The sequence below is a fragment of the Patella vulgata genome, chromosome 2 (assembly GCF_932274485.2).
Source record: "Patella vulgata chromosome 2, xgPatVulg1.2, whole genome shotgun sequence".
NCBI lineage: Eukaryota > Metazoa > Mollusca > Gastropoda > Patellidae > Patella > Patella vulgata.
In genome coordinates, this window is record NC_065880.2 from 90,860,843 (window position 1) to 90,877,455 (window position 16,613).

General features: G+C 36.7%; 1 long non-coding RNA gene across 1 annotated transcript; it reads left to right on the forward strand.

Moving 5' to 3' along the window:
* The first annotated feature begins 2,900 nt into the window (after positions 1–2,900).
* On the forward strand, positions 2,901–5,588 carry LOC126810199 (uncharacterized). Its single transcript, XR_007675095.2, has 2 exons — positions 2,901–3,879; positions 4,461–5,588. It is a non-coding gene; the product is annotated as an uncharacterized LOC126810199 (long non-coding RNA).
* Positions 5,589–16,613: the final 11,025 nt, after the last annotated feature.

Consider the following 16,613-nt stretch of genomic DNA (forward strand, 5'->3'; position numbering starts at 1 on the left):
ACTCATTTTTTAAAAATTAAATCATTAAATGGCGTGTGTATTTCAATCTTTTTACATCTGTGCCATCCGATAGTCTAAATATTAATTTATATATCATTTGAAGTCAAAATAAAACCTTAAATAATGCATCTTTAATAGGTATAGAGAATTCACCGAAATTTAAATTGTTTCAGTATTTCATTATTGTTTTTATTTAGTAGTGTTATCATGAAAGATGAAATAAACCGAATGATAACTAGATATAACCAGGTATAGACCAAAACTTGTCTCCCGAACTTGAAAATTTATAATACTAGCTGAAATTTGTCATCAGAACTTTAGAATTTATAATGTCATTACAGGCTGACATAATATACTATTCAAAAAAAGTAGGGGATATTTGATTTTTAAGTGTTATTAAAGTCACCTAATGAAACTGACGAAGAAACAAATGACAAAATGAAATGAAGTTCACATTCATCGATTTATTCCAAATGATCGTTAGACTAAGTAAGGCACAGACTGACCATTATAAGGGTAAAATGATACCCGGGGTCAAACAGCAAAGTTACCACAGCATCACAACCAAGTCAGTAACGGGTAAATCCTCCTCTGTTTGCCAAACAAGCATTGATCCGACGTGGCATACTCCTAATGAGACGTCTAAGGTCATTTTGGTCCAGATTGTCCCATTCCTGTTGCAACGCAGCAGCAAGTTCTTGGACATTGGCAGGACGTTGTTGACGTTGACGTAACCTCTGTCCAAGCATGTACCAGACATGCTCGATGGGGGAGAGGTCGGGACTCAGTGCTGGCCAAGGTAATGTGGTGATGTTCTGTTGTTGGAGGTAACCTGTAACGATCCTGGCCCTGTGACATCTTGCGTTGTCATCCTGGAAGATGAAACGGCGGCCATGACGTCGTGCGAACGGCACAACATGGACTGCCAAGATGTTGTCCCGGTAGTACTGGCCTGTAACACGCCCTGCAACAACATGTAAAGCCGTTCTTCCAGCAACAGTGATGCCTTCCCACACCATAACAGAACCACCCCCAAATCGATCATGTCTGATGACGTTAACGTCTTGGAAGCGCTCGTTTCGACGACGCCACACCCTCCTACGTCTGTCCAAAAAATCAACAGTAAACCTTGACTCATCTGAAAACATCACATTGCTCCAGCGTCGATTATCCCAGTGTTGACGATCCCTACACCAACGACGTCTTGCCTGAATGTGATGATCTCTCAAACAAGGGATCACGCGAGGACGTCGGGCGCGAAGGTGACCCCTATGCAGTCGATTCCGAATCGTCTGGCCACTCACTCTCACACCAGTGTCTGTTTGAAGACGAGCGCTGATCTGATTTGCTGTGATGACACGATTTCTCAAGGCCAAGGTACGGATAAATCGATCCTGGGCTTGAGTTGTCGCCCTTGGTCGACCTGAGCGTGGTCTGTCCTGTAGAGATTGTGTATCACGGTATCTGGACCATAGCCTGCTTATGACAGACTGAGAAACATTCATCGTCCGCGCCACAACCGCCTGTGTTGTGCCGATCTGTAGCATGCCAAGGGCACGTAACCTTTCATTTTGGGTAAGCCGACGCATATCAAAATTTGTTTTCTGGTCACTAAAACAATTAAACTGATGTTTCCACCCTGGAATTCAATGCCACAATGACTGTAACATTCAAAGTCAGAGTCGTGCAAATCTTGGGTTGGACCCCCATGATGATCCCAAGCATCAAATGCATTCCATGCGGTAGCTATTGGTGCGTTTGGGCGTCACATGTAACTGGAAATGTTTCTTCTGTTAGGTTCTATAGTGACTTTTTTCGTAGTCATTTGCATATTTTAGTATTATGCCCCCAAAATCAAATATCCCCTACTTTTTTTGAATAGTATATGTCCGCATGAAATAATTATGTTATGATTTCAAGACTGCACTGAATTATCAAATTTGTGCAAAGTCTACAAACAACTAAATTTAAATGAAATAGTGAAGATATAAATTTGTGTGAACTCTTATTTGCTGCGAGTTGGCTACTCAACCCTACTCCACAATAGTGGAGGGGGAAGTACGATTTTTCCAAGTACTCTGTCCAGCAGTTAAGGTGTTTACTCACCTGGGGTAAATCATGTTAATTGAGAGAGAGAGAGAGGAGAGAGAGAGAGAGAGAGAAAATAGATAGTGGAGAGAAAGAGAGAGAGAGAGACTTAAGATTTGAATATAATTGGCCCCTCTTTTTGAAGATCTGGTGGGCTGGTGTATTTATCTGAAAAATAAAAAACAAATTACAAATATATTTTATAAACATGACATGTACAACCCTTCACAAGACTCAGGTTATATCAGAATCCAGAAAGACAGCTAGAGACAAATTCTAGACGATCACAAGGCTACAGAAATATGTAGTAAGAAAAGATGCATGGGTTGTATGTAGGATGTGGCGACCGGTTTCCCATAGACGCTCTCCACGTCAGACAGAAGACTCATGGTGCTACATATTCTATTTGGTTGCCGTGACAGTTTCGACCTTTAGGGTAAGCAGAAAATTTGGAAGAAGATTAGAACAAAAGAGAGTATGCATCACACGTTGGATGTGGGGAGTTCTCCCGTAATATTTTACACATCTAACCAGTGACTGCATAGCACTGCATAGTCTTACATATTTTATTTGGTTGCCGTAACAGTTTCGACCTTTGGGGTAAGAAGTCACTTTTGAAGAAGAATACATATTTGAAGACGTTAAGAAGAAAACCTGTCCAATCCAGCAACAGAAAAAGTCTGGTGGAAAAAAAATCTGGTGAAGATATTCGGAAAATTGGGTAAATACATTTTGTTTGGTAAATTAAATGTGTTAAATTTGTTTAAAGACCAAATAATATTACTTTAAAGTTAAAATCTGTTTAGAAACTAAGTATTTAAAATTTAACTGTATAGAGAATAAATTACAGTCATTCATAAGTTTTGATTGATAGGTATATTAAACAATATAATATCACTGGTTAGGTGTGTATATTGCCAGGTTAACATGACCTGTAGTAAATTTGAGTAAAATTAAAGTTAAAGAGAAAGTTTAGGGAGTAGGTTTAAAAAAACTGTTTTGATATAACTAAAAATAATAAGGAAACGGAATAGGGAATAAAGTAAGGAACTAATGTTGTCTCCGGATCGCAGTGACAACGACGGCAGAGCTAAGGATGAAATTTGTGAGTGATTAACTCTAGTTTCCTAGTTGGCCGCGGTTTCTACTGTGATTCGTTAATTTGTGTTTTTTGTTGTTTCGTATACTATATAGTTTTGAGGCTCTAGTCCAAAGTCTCAAGATTTTTAGTTTTAGTCGTAGTTTAACTTTTGACTAAAAGGTTGAATTGCTATTATTCGCGTTTTTGTGTCGTCCACGTGGTTAAATAAGTAGAGTAGTGTAATTTTGAATCTCTCGTCCAAGGTTTCAAAACTAGGTAATTTAACTTTTGATTAAAAAGTTGGGTTATGTAAAAAATCCCATATGGTTAATCTAGGGATGTTGGTTATAGTTTTCCTGGGAAAAACTAAAATTATTGGCACGTTAAATTGTGAGATTATCGCAAAGTCATTAATACGAGTTTCATAGGAGGTTAAAGTTAAGAATGCGACACTTTTTTAGAAAAGTGGAGTATACGGTAGATTTTGTCCGTATATAATTTTATGTAATTAAATTTTTGCTTAGAAACGTAATATTAACGTTTAATATATACTGCTAATTGCTTTAAGCTGTCGACATGTACGCAAAGATTAGAATGTGTAATTTGACATGAGGTCGAATTATTATAAACAATAGGTTCTAACACTGTGTTAAATTTGACGTGTGTAAAAGTCACGGATTGCATTAATATAATATATAGGATATAGTTAGGTATGTTCTAATTGTTTTGTTTATAGAATATAGACTGGTGTTCCGAGGGAGTGAAGTGCACGTCACTTGCTTTGAACATGATTCTAAATAATGTTTATATACATGTAATACTAATAATGGAATAGGAACTGTAGGATGAAATGGAATGTCATTCATATACTGGCCATATTTGATTGACAGTTCTATTCTAAATAACTTGTTAGGTGATACTAATGTGGAATAAGTAACCATGGGCTTGTTTCATGTATTTGTTTTAATTCACATACAAAATGGTAGATTTATATGATTAGGTCAAAAAGGTCACATTACTGACGGTGAAATATAAAATAACAGTGTAGGAATTCTAAAACAGAAACGGAAATTAAAAAACATAAACGTAATTCTAAAATTGTCCATTACTGATCGAGTTAGGTCAAGAGGTCAAACTTAGTTTGAAGTTTTATAGTTAAAGGGACACATCAAAGTTTATTAATGATTAAATAAAGTTTAATTTTAATTAAGAGTGAGTTACTGTAAGTTTTCGGAATAATATATTAATAATAATATTAGACTAATAGCAAAATAAAGTTTTAATAATTTAGGAATAGTTAGTTCTTGGTCTGATGGCAATGACATGTTTGATTGACGGATAAAATTGTACAACCCATACTTAGAAGAAAAAAAGAAAGTTTCAACTTGATACTATGGTAGCTGAAACAGACCAATACAAATCCAAGAAGAAGAAATGGTTTATCAGTTTACTAAATTGAGATTTCCTGAGACAGAATTTGAAGTGAAACCTGAACTTTATAAACATTAGTGATGTGTTATAGTGTTTTGAAATTAGGACACTTGAAGATTTTAAAAAGACAATTTGTGTTGTCTGTGTTTGGGCTTAGTGAATTTTCATAGGATTTTACAGTGATGAACTTTTTGGAGAACTTTTGCATGCAACTTTTGATTTTTGATTTTTGATTATGTGTGTTTGTGTTTTCACATTTTTGTTATATAGTATAGTATAATTGATATTTGCCTGATTAATTATAGGGTTTAGCACATAGACGTTTTAAGAGTCTCCTACCTGTTCATTTAGCATAAATCTTAGAAGGCGGGGAGGTGATAATTATATATGTTGATTTTCTAGATTTCTGCTACATTTATGAATAGTTATATAATTCTACAGATGTTGGTATGGTTATTGTAAAGGATTCAAGGGATCTTTTACCCAATACCGAGCAAAAAGTCTTAAAGAAAGGGACGAATGTAATACTTTTAGTAGAATTTTTGCTCGAGAAATAACATATTCGCATAACATGTGATATGTACTTAAAATACTTAAATCAACTTAGTCTGTAATTGATAGTTGACACATAAAAAAGAGCGATTTATCGAAAACATATGTCACTCATTTACCACCGAATTACACGTGAGTGGAATTATTCTAATTGCATCATTTGGTTTAAAGTAACCAATCATATCGTTAATTGCACAGGTTCAGGGCCATGAACAGGCTTTCTGTGCGTGATCTGCAGGAGTCTTATAAAATAAATCATAGTAAAGTTTTAAGGCAGACTTGCATTAGAATCCAGAGATCGAGGGTACATCTGAGTTCCTAGACAGCCGAGAGGCTGGATAGGGTGGAAAAGTGGTTTTAGCTATATAGTATTGTAATTTGTGCTATGCTTGTATACCTGTATTCATTTATGTGCTATATAAAATGTAGAAGCGAACTATGCATTATTATTCCTGGTAAGACAAACGTCTTAAGAAACTAGAAGAAGTAAATACACAACGTGAAGCAGAAGTAAAGACAGCTAGAGACAAATTCTAGACGATCACAAGGCTACAGAAATATGTAGTAAGAAAAGATGCATGGGTTGTATGTAGGATGTGGCGACCGGTTTCCCATAGACGCTCTCCACGTCAGACAGAAGACTCATGGTGCTACAAGAGAGAGAGATAGAGAGATGGTTTAATGTCCACTAACATGTTCAATTCTATTTCAATAATTCCCTTGCACATGGGGGTCTTTCAGCTGTGGGAGAAAATCAGAGGTCCCGGAGAAAACCCATGAGGTTGGACAAGCGACCCTACTCCTTGTCACGTACAACAGAGGAATCGAAACCATGCCACATGACCCTCAAACAAGCCAACAATTCTAGCAAGATTGTTAGAATTTTTGCTCTTTAAATTAATGATAGCATTATATTGTATTAATTAATTTCTTTGGCTAATTATTAGATTCACACAGTGCACTTAAATAAAACTGAGCGAATGAGTGACAGATTGTTATATAAAAAGAGTTATACCCACATCAGTTGACAAAGGTTGTTGCATATCCATTCTTTTGTAAGTAGTGCGAACATTTACAATTTACAGGGCACCGACACAAATTTCATACAGCTCAGATGATAACTTTGGTTGTTAGAGCTTTCACAAGGTTCTACAAAGTGAAACAAAGGCTGTAAAATCTAGAAGTCATAAACAGAAATTGTCGAAATTCGATAGGCTTCTTTGACGTAGGCCTACTAATTTAAATAATGCATATCAATTCAATACATATCGGATATTAACTTTAGTCGTTGTAGCGTTCACAAGGTTCAACAAAGTGAAACAAAGTGAAACAAAGGCTGTAACTCTAGAAGTCATAAACAGAAATTGTTGAAATTCGATAGGCTTCTCTATTGCACTAATTTAAATAATGCATATAATTCAATACAGATTGGATAATAACTTCACAAGGTTCTAGAAGTAATTAATGAAAATTAAAGAGGTGTCTTCGTCCCAATAGGGCGGCGGTTGGCTGGCCGTGTATCATAAGGTCAACTGGCGTGGTTTCGATTCCCCTGTTGTATGTGACACAAAGTAGGGCCGCCAGTCCAACCTCGTGGGTTTTCTCCGGGTCCCCAGTTTCCTCCCACTGCTAAAGACCCCTCCGAGCATGCGAATTATTCAAATAAAATTGAACCATGTGTTAGTCCTGAAATGACCTAGTTTGTGGCGAGTGGACATTAAACCCCATTTCTCGCTCTCTTCTTCCCAATAATGTAAATAACAAGTCAACATAAATGAATATCGAAACGATCGAATGGTAGTCTGTATTATTACCTTGTAAACATCAAAGGAATGCTAATCCAATTCCATCATCAGGTGGGGTCCTCCTTCTTTGGCTGTTTCGGCGCTAATCCACAACAACCTCCAGAGGTGCGCCGGCTCAGGTGATCAATCTGAACCTGGAACTGGATGGCCTACACGGCTCCGATGTCTCAGCTGATGTCATTGCTGTTCTTCTGTAACTGAATGCTGTTCTAACACTTTGTACTTTTCCACACTTCGTCTCTTTTCCTCCAAATCCACTGTGATGCCACTTCTGCTTCTCTACACACTTCTGTAATCAGTTTCTTCCTCTCTGCTCCTACTACTCCCAAGGTCCTAAGTGCCCGCCACATTGACTGTCCTGCAAAGCCCCTGCATCCGACTTCTATTGCCAAACACCACGTCCTCCATCCCCGCTGTTTGCAATCCTCTACTAGCTGCTGGTATTTTGCCATCTTTCTTTCATAAGCTTCCTCTATTCTGTCTTCCCATGGGACTGTCAGTTCCAGCAAGACCGCCTGCCTAGTTCCCTGTGACCAAATGACTATATCTGGTCTTAGCGATGTTGCTGCTATTTCTGCTGGGAAACTCATGCGTTGATGTATGTCTGCTGTCATCTGCCAGTCTGATGCTGTTCCAAGTATCCCTAAACCTTCTGCCTGGATGTCTTTCTTTTCTCCAGCCCTCACAAAATTTACAAATGTGATGTTCTTCTGCATCTTTCTCTTCTTTCTCCTGGTGGTATCCAACTTTGCTGCTATTGTTTTCAATACACTGTCGTGCCTCCATGTATATCTTCCATCTTTCAATGCGACTGGGCATGCTGACAACACATGCTGTAGAGATGCTGGTTTGTCTTTGCATAAGGTGCACGTTGGGTCTTCTATCAACCCCCAGGTATAGAGGTTTGATGGGCTTGGTAAAACATCATACACTGATCTTAGTAGAAAACTCAATCTGTATCCCTCCATACTCCAAATCTCGCTCCAGGTCAAAGCCCTGCTTCTCGCTCCTTGCCAGTTCAACCAACTACCCTGCTGTTTCATTCCTACTGCCTTAACATTCCTACTCTCTTCTTCCATCTGTCGTATTTCCTGTTGCACCAGTTCCCTCCGTCCCTTCTCATTTGCTGTATCCCACCTTGGTTTTGTTGTCATACCAAATCCCTGTCTACCAACTGCTGTTACACCAACGATAACACTGTGCTTTAGCCTAGTCTCAGCTTCCTTAACTGCTTCCTCTGCTTTCCATTTTCTTCCTGTCCTGATCTTTACTTTGGCTCCTCTCACTTTAGCATCTTTGCTGTCTCTCAACGTCATAACCTGTCTTGTCTTTGTAACTTTATACTCTTCTGTCAATGCCTTCATTGGTAATTGTAGCTTTGTTCCTGTGCTGTACAATCCAATGCTGCTGAAACTTCTTGTGTACGACGGAAGGACAGACGGATTGAGGGGGTGTTGAATATACGACCTCATTTTCAAGTGGGCGTGTAAAAACTGTACAAATCATAAACCATGCTAAATTTAAATGAGTGAAATTCAACATACCAAGAATTCAATTGTGGATGCGTAATCTTTTAATTCAATTTGATGGCAGGTACGATTCCACCTGGATATTCCATATTCTGTAGCGACAGAAATCCGAGCCTCTATTACGGTTTCATCTACCATTCCATTTCCATAATAGGACGTACTGTGGCGACAGAAATTGGATCGGGCTTCTTCTCCTGGTATAAATCCACCCATACTGATCTGTCACTTTCTGGTATAACCCATAATGCTTCCGCGCTCCATATCAAATATATTACAGAGTTTAAAGAGAATAGAAAAATATGTTAAATACATGTTAAATATATTGCAAACAGGGCAGTAATAGATATGAGAAAAAACAAAACCCAAATTGTGTTTAGTTCAGACTAGTTCAGAGTACATCAACATTTTCAGGGCGATATCAAGATGACCGGGGGGAATTGGGTCGCTTATACTTAGCGGAAATAGTTAATCATCTAACTCATTCAAGACATTCCACGAACAGAGTTATTCTGTGGCAAAAAGTTTAACGGAGAGAAAGACAGAGAGACTGGTGGAGACACCTATTTTAATAGGCTGCTGCTTTCTTTGAAAGATGGAGTGGCAATAAAAGACAAGAGAGCTTAGGAACAAACCATCCGGGTACATATTTACACCCCTACTACATGGCACATAAACTCTCAAGCAATCTGCGATCCATCATTATTTATACAGCGCTCTTATAAAATTATCACCATATGATTAATGGTCATTCCAATACTAGGATATAGACAGTAAGTCGAATTATCTTTACATCAATTTGTAACATTTCAGATACACATGCAAATTAAAATCATCGGCAGCATGTGGTATTGTCTATACGCCTATCAAATAATGAAATGATGACGCGTCGGAATCAGGTGTATTTAGACAATTACTTTTGGGTTTTTTTGCACAAAGTTTAAATAATTACTTGCCTGTATCTCTGTCAAGCTGGTTAGAAGGGTCAATAAGGAACACCAGCTGACAGCTTTCTCGAGTGCCTTCTTGAATACTTTCTTAACCGTGGCTTCGGCTTTGGCTTTAAGATAGCACGTAACCTGTGGAAGCAATATTCTTAGTACAAAGGAGGCAACGAGTAATGGCTTGATACAGATTTGAGAAGAGTTCAAAAGTTACTACCTGAACAATGGTAAAATAAAATGAAATGGGGTTCTGCTCCGACTGGGCTAATGAAGACTAGGCTATGGGCATACAACACGTAGTGTACTATTCGTGAAATTTGTCCTGCCAATGGCGCTACTGCCTATTCTTACATCGAATTCCAACTGGCAAGGGTTATTTTACGCGCACGCCAATGTGTACACATGATCTCAGTTTTCCGTCCCTTGAATTGCCCTGCATCCTACACCACTGACGAGGGGGAACCACGCCTTAAAATTCAGATGAACTTCTCAGGTCAACATGGGATTGAACATGGCCAACGTCTTACTCACTGAGAAACTGTGGTTCCCTGAACGATCGTTGTCAGGTTATTATCATAAAAATACTTACAATAAATTCCATGACTGAAAATTATTCTGCTGCATACCATATTTGGGTATATTCCGGCAATATTCTTCCAAATCCTTTAAAAAATAACAACACATTAAAATAAATATAGGTTGCCCAGCAACAAAACATACGTCCACAGCAGCTATGTCATTAGGGGTGTCACAATCGGAACAAAATTTGGGGTCGGGTTGTTTCTGAGGCAAAATTTGTCACTGAAGACGATTATGAGATTATTTTACTTCTGTGACGTCATTTTCGGTTGGGGTTTTTCTGATTTCCAAAATGGCCGCCAGAATTTGACGAAAAATTAATTTCCAGATAGTATGGGTGATTATCACGCAAGGTATGGCTTGTAATATATCATATATAAGGTTTTTTAGTAATTGAACTGAAAAAATAATCTCTAAAACTAGTTTCCCCAAATCCAAGATGGCGGAAATTCAAAATGGCGGCCAAAATTTACCTAAAATGGCTGATTTGTCAGATAAAAGTCATTTCACTCTTTGATATGATTTATAATATGTAATTTAAAGGATTTTCAGTGTCACTAAACTTAAAATTAATCTAAATATAACGGGGTTCCAAAATCCAAGATGGCGGAAATTCAAAATGGCGGCCAGAATTTCCCTAAAATGGGCGATTTTTCGGATAATCGTCATTTTTAAGTTTGATATTGCTACCATCTTATGGAGACATAATGTGTGGTGCATTTACGGTCTTATAAATCTCTATTCTTACATAAAGAATTCTTGATTCGCACGGAAGTGTTTTAGCCGTGATCATTTTAAGTCATGCTTATGCCAAGATCTGGGTAAGTGTTAATTTAACTAGATATCAGAAAAGTACCACGTTTTCATAAATGTACTCTTTAGATAAATTGTACAATATATATCAGTTCACTAGTTACGTGTTGACCTTTAACATCACACTTAGATCCTGTACGCTTTGTGTCTTACAGTCAATACATGTCATGAAGAACTCTTTAGACATAATTTCGTTTATAATACTTTACTCGTTTCTATTGAGTTGTTTAGCAGAAGTAACCCATGACAACAATATGTTGAGACGACTACGTAACAGAATAGGACGATTCAATGTTATTAAAATGACACAATGACAATTTTAATTTTATTACCAACCCTTTCACAATATTTGAATGAAATATCTCACACAGGGTGTTAATCTGTTTTCAGTTTCTATTCCAATTCAATAAAACATTTAAAACATTTAATACATGTCTTGGCTTGATTCATTATTTACAATTTAATACGTTAATCGTGTATTTTAAATAATACAGTTCAAGAGATCAAAACATTTCTGAATTTATACATTCAACATTACACGTAGACCTAAATGTATTTTTCAAATACGTGTATAAACATTTATATGAATTATATTATAAACAGATATGCTATGACCAGCGTTGCCATTATCTTTATTATTCGACTGGAAAACTCCTGTCATTCACTCTGTCGTTCGACTGATCCATCATTCACGTTGTCATTTCCGAGTCTGAAATTTGGGGTATAGGGGTAGCTCATACCGGGGAGTAACATAGGCCAGGTGGCGTTAGTCTACCACTTCCGGTTTCAGAGTTATGACCCCCGAGCGAAGCCGGGCATTCTTCTAGTATATAAATAAATATATAAATAAATCATCTTCATGGTCATCATCATCGTCATCATCATCGTCATCATCACTATTTAACACCAATCATCGTCGCCTGACAATTACCTTATCTATTCAAAGCGCTTGTTTAGTTTTAAATACTTGTGAACTTTACTAAAACTCACTTTGTTGAACGGGTTACTTTCGTTGGTATCGCCATATAGGAACGCTTTTGTATTTATGGATTTAAATGGGAGGGTATTTAATGTTGAGATACACTGAGACGAATAATTTGGGCAGTGCAGAAAATAATGGTCGCTGTCTTCTTGAGTATGACCACAACTGCATGTCGGGTTATGTGAAATATGCATTAAAAATCTATGGAAGTTTAGAGCACTTTTACAATTACAAAGTCTGGAATGTATAATCTGAAATTTACGTTCTCCATAGTAACATCTTACTGACATCAATAAATACAAAAGTATAAAATGGCTGATTTGTCAGATAAAAGTCATTTCACTCTTTGATATGATTTATAATATGTAATTTAAAGGATTTTCAGTGTCACTAAACTTAAAATTAATCTAAATATAACGGGGTTCCAAAATCCAAGATGGCGGAAATTCAAAATGGCGGCCAGAATTTCCCTAAAATGGTCAATTTTTCGGATAATCGTCATTTTTAAGTTTGATATGGCGAGTGATATGCGATTTAAAGGGTTTTCTGTGTCACTCAACAACCTCAAAAGAAGAGTTTCCAAAATCCAAAATGGCGACCAGAATTTCCTAAAATGAACGATTTTTCAGATAATTGTCATTTTTTCGGTTTTGTATGGCTTGTAATAATGTCCTTTATTAGGTTTTCAAAGTCCACGAACTTGAAAATAACCTCAAAAATGAATTTTGAAAATGAATATTACCTCAAAAATGAATTTTGAAAATGAATATTACATCAAAAATGAATTTTGAAGATGGTAGATGATTGCTTAAAAATACAACAGGACAATCGTGAATTTTCCTATGGGATTGGCTTGTAATAGCAAAGAGTAGTAGTTATTTTGATGGTAACTGGAACTGTTATACTGGATCTCACATAAACAAGATTTAATATTATTCCAGCAAAACAGTGAGGTATATATATCCAGTTGTTAAGAATTTATCTATTGTTTATTCAGAAATGGTTCGAAATAGTGGTTCAGTGAGTAAGACTCGCTAAGAACGAGATCTGGGGTTCGATCCCTATGTTTGCTGAAAAAGTACCTTAGGATTTTCCAGTGTGGTTTCTCCTTGTCAGGATGCAGCACCGGGGGCTTCTCGAGAAACCAGGTTTATATGTACACGTTGACGTGCGCATACAAGAACCCTAGACAGTTGGAATTCGAAATAAGAGTACACCATAGTACCACTGTCTGGGCCAATTTTCCTCATAGCACACTGCTTGACGAATATCAATATTTATTAACTTTTGTTCAGAAGACTTATGTACGGAAACCGTTTGTGGTATCATCTAGACAGATGAATTCATATTTGTCAGTCATGTATTTCTTAAAGTGAAAAGTGTAAAATGAATCATCGAAGTCTCTGTGTCCGCAACTTGTGTGGTATGGTATCCACAGATCATATTCGTCTGTAATGTAATGCACACCAAGTTCTAAGTTAAAAATAATCATCACGAAAATAATTGGAAATGCATTTACGACTAGGTATCCCAAAAGTCATCCCCCACGATTTCCTCTTTTCTTATGTGTTGTTCTTACATGTAGAACTTGTTGTGAAATACAACATCTAGACTATACCACAAAAGTTACTGGACACGGAGTCTTCGATGCAAAAACGGACCACATTACCATTTCTGAACGAATAGGAGAACTTAAATTCTTAACGACTGGATATACCACAAATGATTCTCACTCCGGTAAAATGGTGCAAAGACAAAGGAGATGAAATTAAAAATGCGTCAGTTGGCCCCGTTGTATTGTTATGGGGGTTTTATGCATAAAAACAATTAAGCTACATTTATTGTGTCTTAAGGTTAAATTCTTTGAAATTCTAATTAGCTGACTGGTAAGTTCTGCACATGGTTTATTTATTGACAGGTAGATTCCTGGGTCAGGTCAAATTAAGTTGCCCTTAAAAAAGTATTACAATTTGCTATTATAAACCAATCCAAGAGAAAGATTGATGATTGTCCCTTTTTTTTCTGAAACAATCATCTTCAATTATCAAATTCAGAGAGAAAGAGAGAGAAATGGGGTTTAACGTCCACTCGGTACAAACTAGGTCATTTCGGGACTAACATATGGTTTAATTTTATTTACATAATTGGCTTGTGCGTAGGGGTCTTTAGCAGTGGGAGGAAACCAGAGGACCCGGAGAAAACCCACGAGGTTGGACAGGCGACCCTACTCCTTGCCACGTACAACCGGGGATTCAAAATCACGCCAGTCGACTCAATGACAGACTTTATGATACAGCACGCGCATGCTAACCATTCAGCCATGCAACCCCCCTATCAAATTCAGTGACTCTGAAAACTTAATAGAGGACATATTACAAGCCATATCAAAACAGAAAATTGACGATTATCTTAAAAATTGATCAATTTAGAGAAAATCTGGCCGCCATTTTTTAAATTTCCGCCATCTTGGATTTTGGAAACTCTATTTTAGATTGATTTTAAGTTCAATGACATTGAAAACCCTTTAAATTACGTGTTACAAACCATATCAAAGAGTGAAATGACTTTATCTGACAAATCGGCCATTTTAGATAAATTTTGGTTGACATTTTGAATTTCCGCCATCTTGGATTTTGAAAACTCTTTTTTTCTTTAGATTAAGGTAGATTCCTGGGTCAGATCAAATTCAGTTGCCCTAAAAAAACTATTACAATTTGCTATTATAAACCAATCCAATAGAAAGATTGGTGATTGTCCCTTTTTTTTCTGAAACAATCATCTACAATTATCAAATTCAGTGACTCTGAAAACTTAATAGAGGACATATTACAAGCCATATCAAACAGAAAATTGACGATTATCTTAAAAATTGACCAATTTAGAGAAAATCTGGCCGCCATTTTTTAATTTCCGCCATCTTGGATTTTGGAAACTCTATTTTAGATTGATTTTAAGTTCAATGACAGTGAAAACCCTTCAGATTACATATTACAAACCAAATCAAACTGTGAAATGACTTTAATCTGACAAATCGGCCATTTTAGATAAATTTTGGTCGACATTTTGAATTTCCGCCATCTTGGATTTGGGGAAACTAGTTTTAGAGATTATTTTTCAGTTCAATTACAACAAAAACCTTATATATGATATATTACAAGCCATACCTTGCATGAAAATCACCCATCCTATCTGGAAATTCATTTTACGTCAACTTTTGGCGGCCATTTTGGAAATCAGACAAACCCCAACCGAAAATGACGTCATAGATAAAAAAATTTCTAAAAATCGTGTTCAGCTAGCAATTTCGCCTCTGGAAATTGCTGGCCTGAAATGATTTGTAAAAAAAATGTCTTATTGTGACACCCCTAATGTCATCCAAACTCCATAGGTTCACAAGGGTTGTCGCAGGTAATTGATTAAAGTCCAGCAGATCTATTTTTTGTTTCGTTTTTTTAAATACCTTTTTGATCAGACGCATAAATGAATGTTGGGGGAGGGGGGGGTCATAATCGGATAAAAATTGTGACCTCTAGAGGGTCAACAAGCTACATGTAAAATCGCAATTTTTTTGTACAATCAGGGGTCCAGGAAGTTATGGTTCGTTATGCGCGAATATCGAAAGTAACCGAAATCTTTGGGATATAAACAAGTTTAAAGTTTCATCAAAATTTGATAAAAATTGTGACCTCTAGATGGTCCACAACCTTAATATTACATACTTTAACACTATTTGCCTACAGGGAGCGGCCATTTTGTCTGGCAGTTTCGGTTCGATTTTCACGAAATTCGAACTCAACCATCATAATGGTGTAACTGTGATGTGATATATTTGAACATTTTTAAAATCAAATAAAAACTGTGACTTCTAGATGGGCCACAAGCTAAAGACGTGATTTTTCGTTCAATTAGGGGCTATAATCCAGGAAATTACGGTTTTATATGCGCGAACATCAAAAGATATCAAGATCCCTTGGTTATAAACATATATTTCAAGTTTCATCAAAATCGGATAAAAATTATGACCTTTCGAGTGTCCACAAGGTAAAATCGTGATTTTTCGTACAATCAGGGGCCATATCAATGAAGTTACGATCTGATACCTGCCAATATCGAAACGAACCAAGATCTTTGGGAGATAAACCTATATTTCAAGTTTCGTCAAAATCAGATAAAAATTGTAAACTGTAGACTGTTCACAAATTGTGGACGGACGGACAGGAGCGACAACAATATACGTCCACATAAAAACGTGGGCGTATGTTAAAAGTTAAATTAGTCAAGATCTGCTTTCCAATATTATTAGCTGCCATTAGTTTTATATTTGTGTGGGTTGTAGTTTCATAGGCTAGGACGTACATGTACCCGTAAACGTAGACAGTAGGGTGGAATAGTGTCGAAATAAAAAACGAACTGATAACTTACCATGAATTTACTTTGAATAGACCTAAAGCAATCCTCTAATTTATATCGAATTTTTCGAATGTAAAATTCAATGACGTAATCATCGTAGTACTCTGAATTGAAATCTTTTGGAAGATCACAGTATTGTTTAATGATTTCTTGTAGCGTCAGGCCTTGACACATTAATTTCAACACATATAAACTGTGTAAAGCACAAGTATTATGGCATGGATTCTGTACACGTATCAAATTATAACAAGGACTTATTATCGATTTTGGTGGTGGATCGCCGAGTGGGTCGAAATATTCGTCTATGTCATTTTCTCGAACATTCAGCACTGAACAATGATCCACTCTTTCACCGTCCGTTTGACAAACAATTAGATATTGACCTGTTGAAAACTGTGGGGC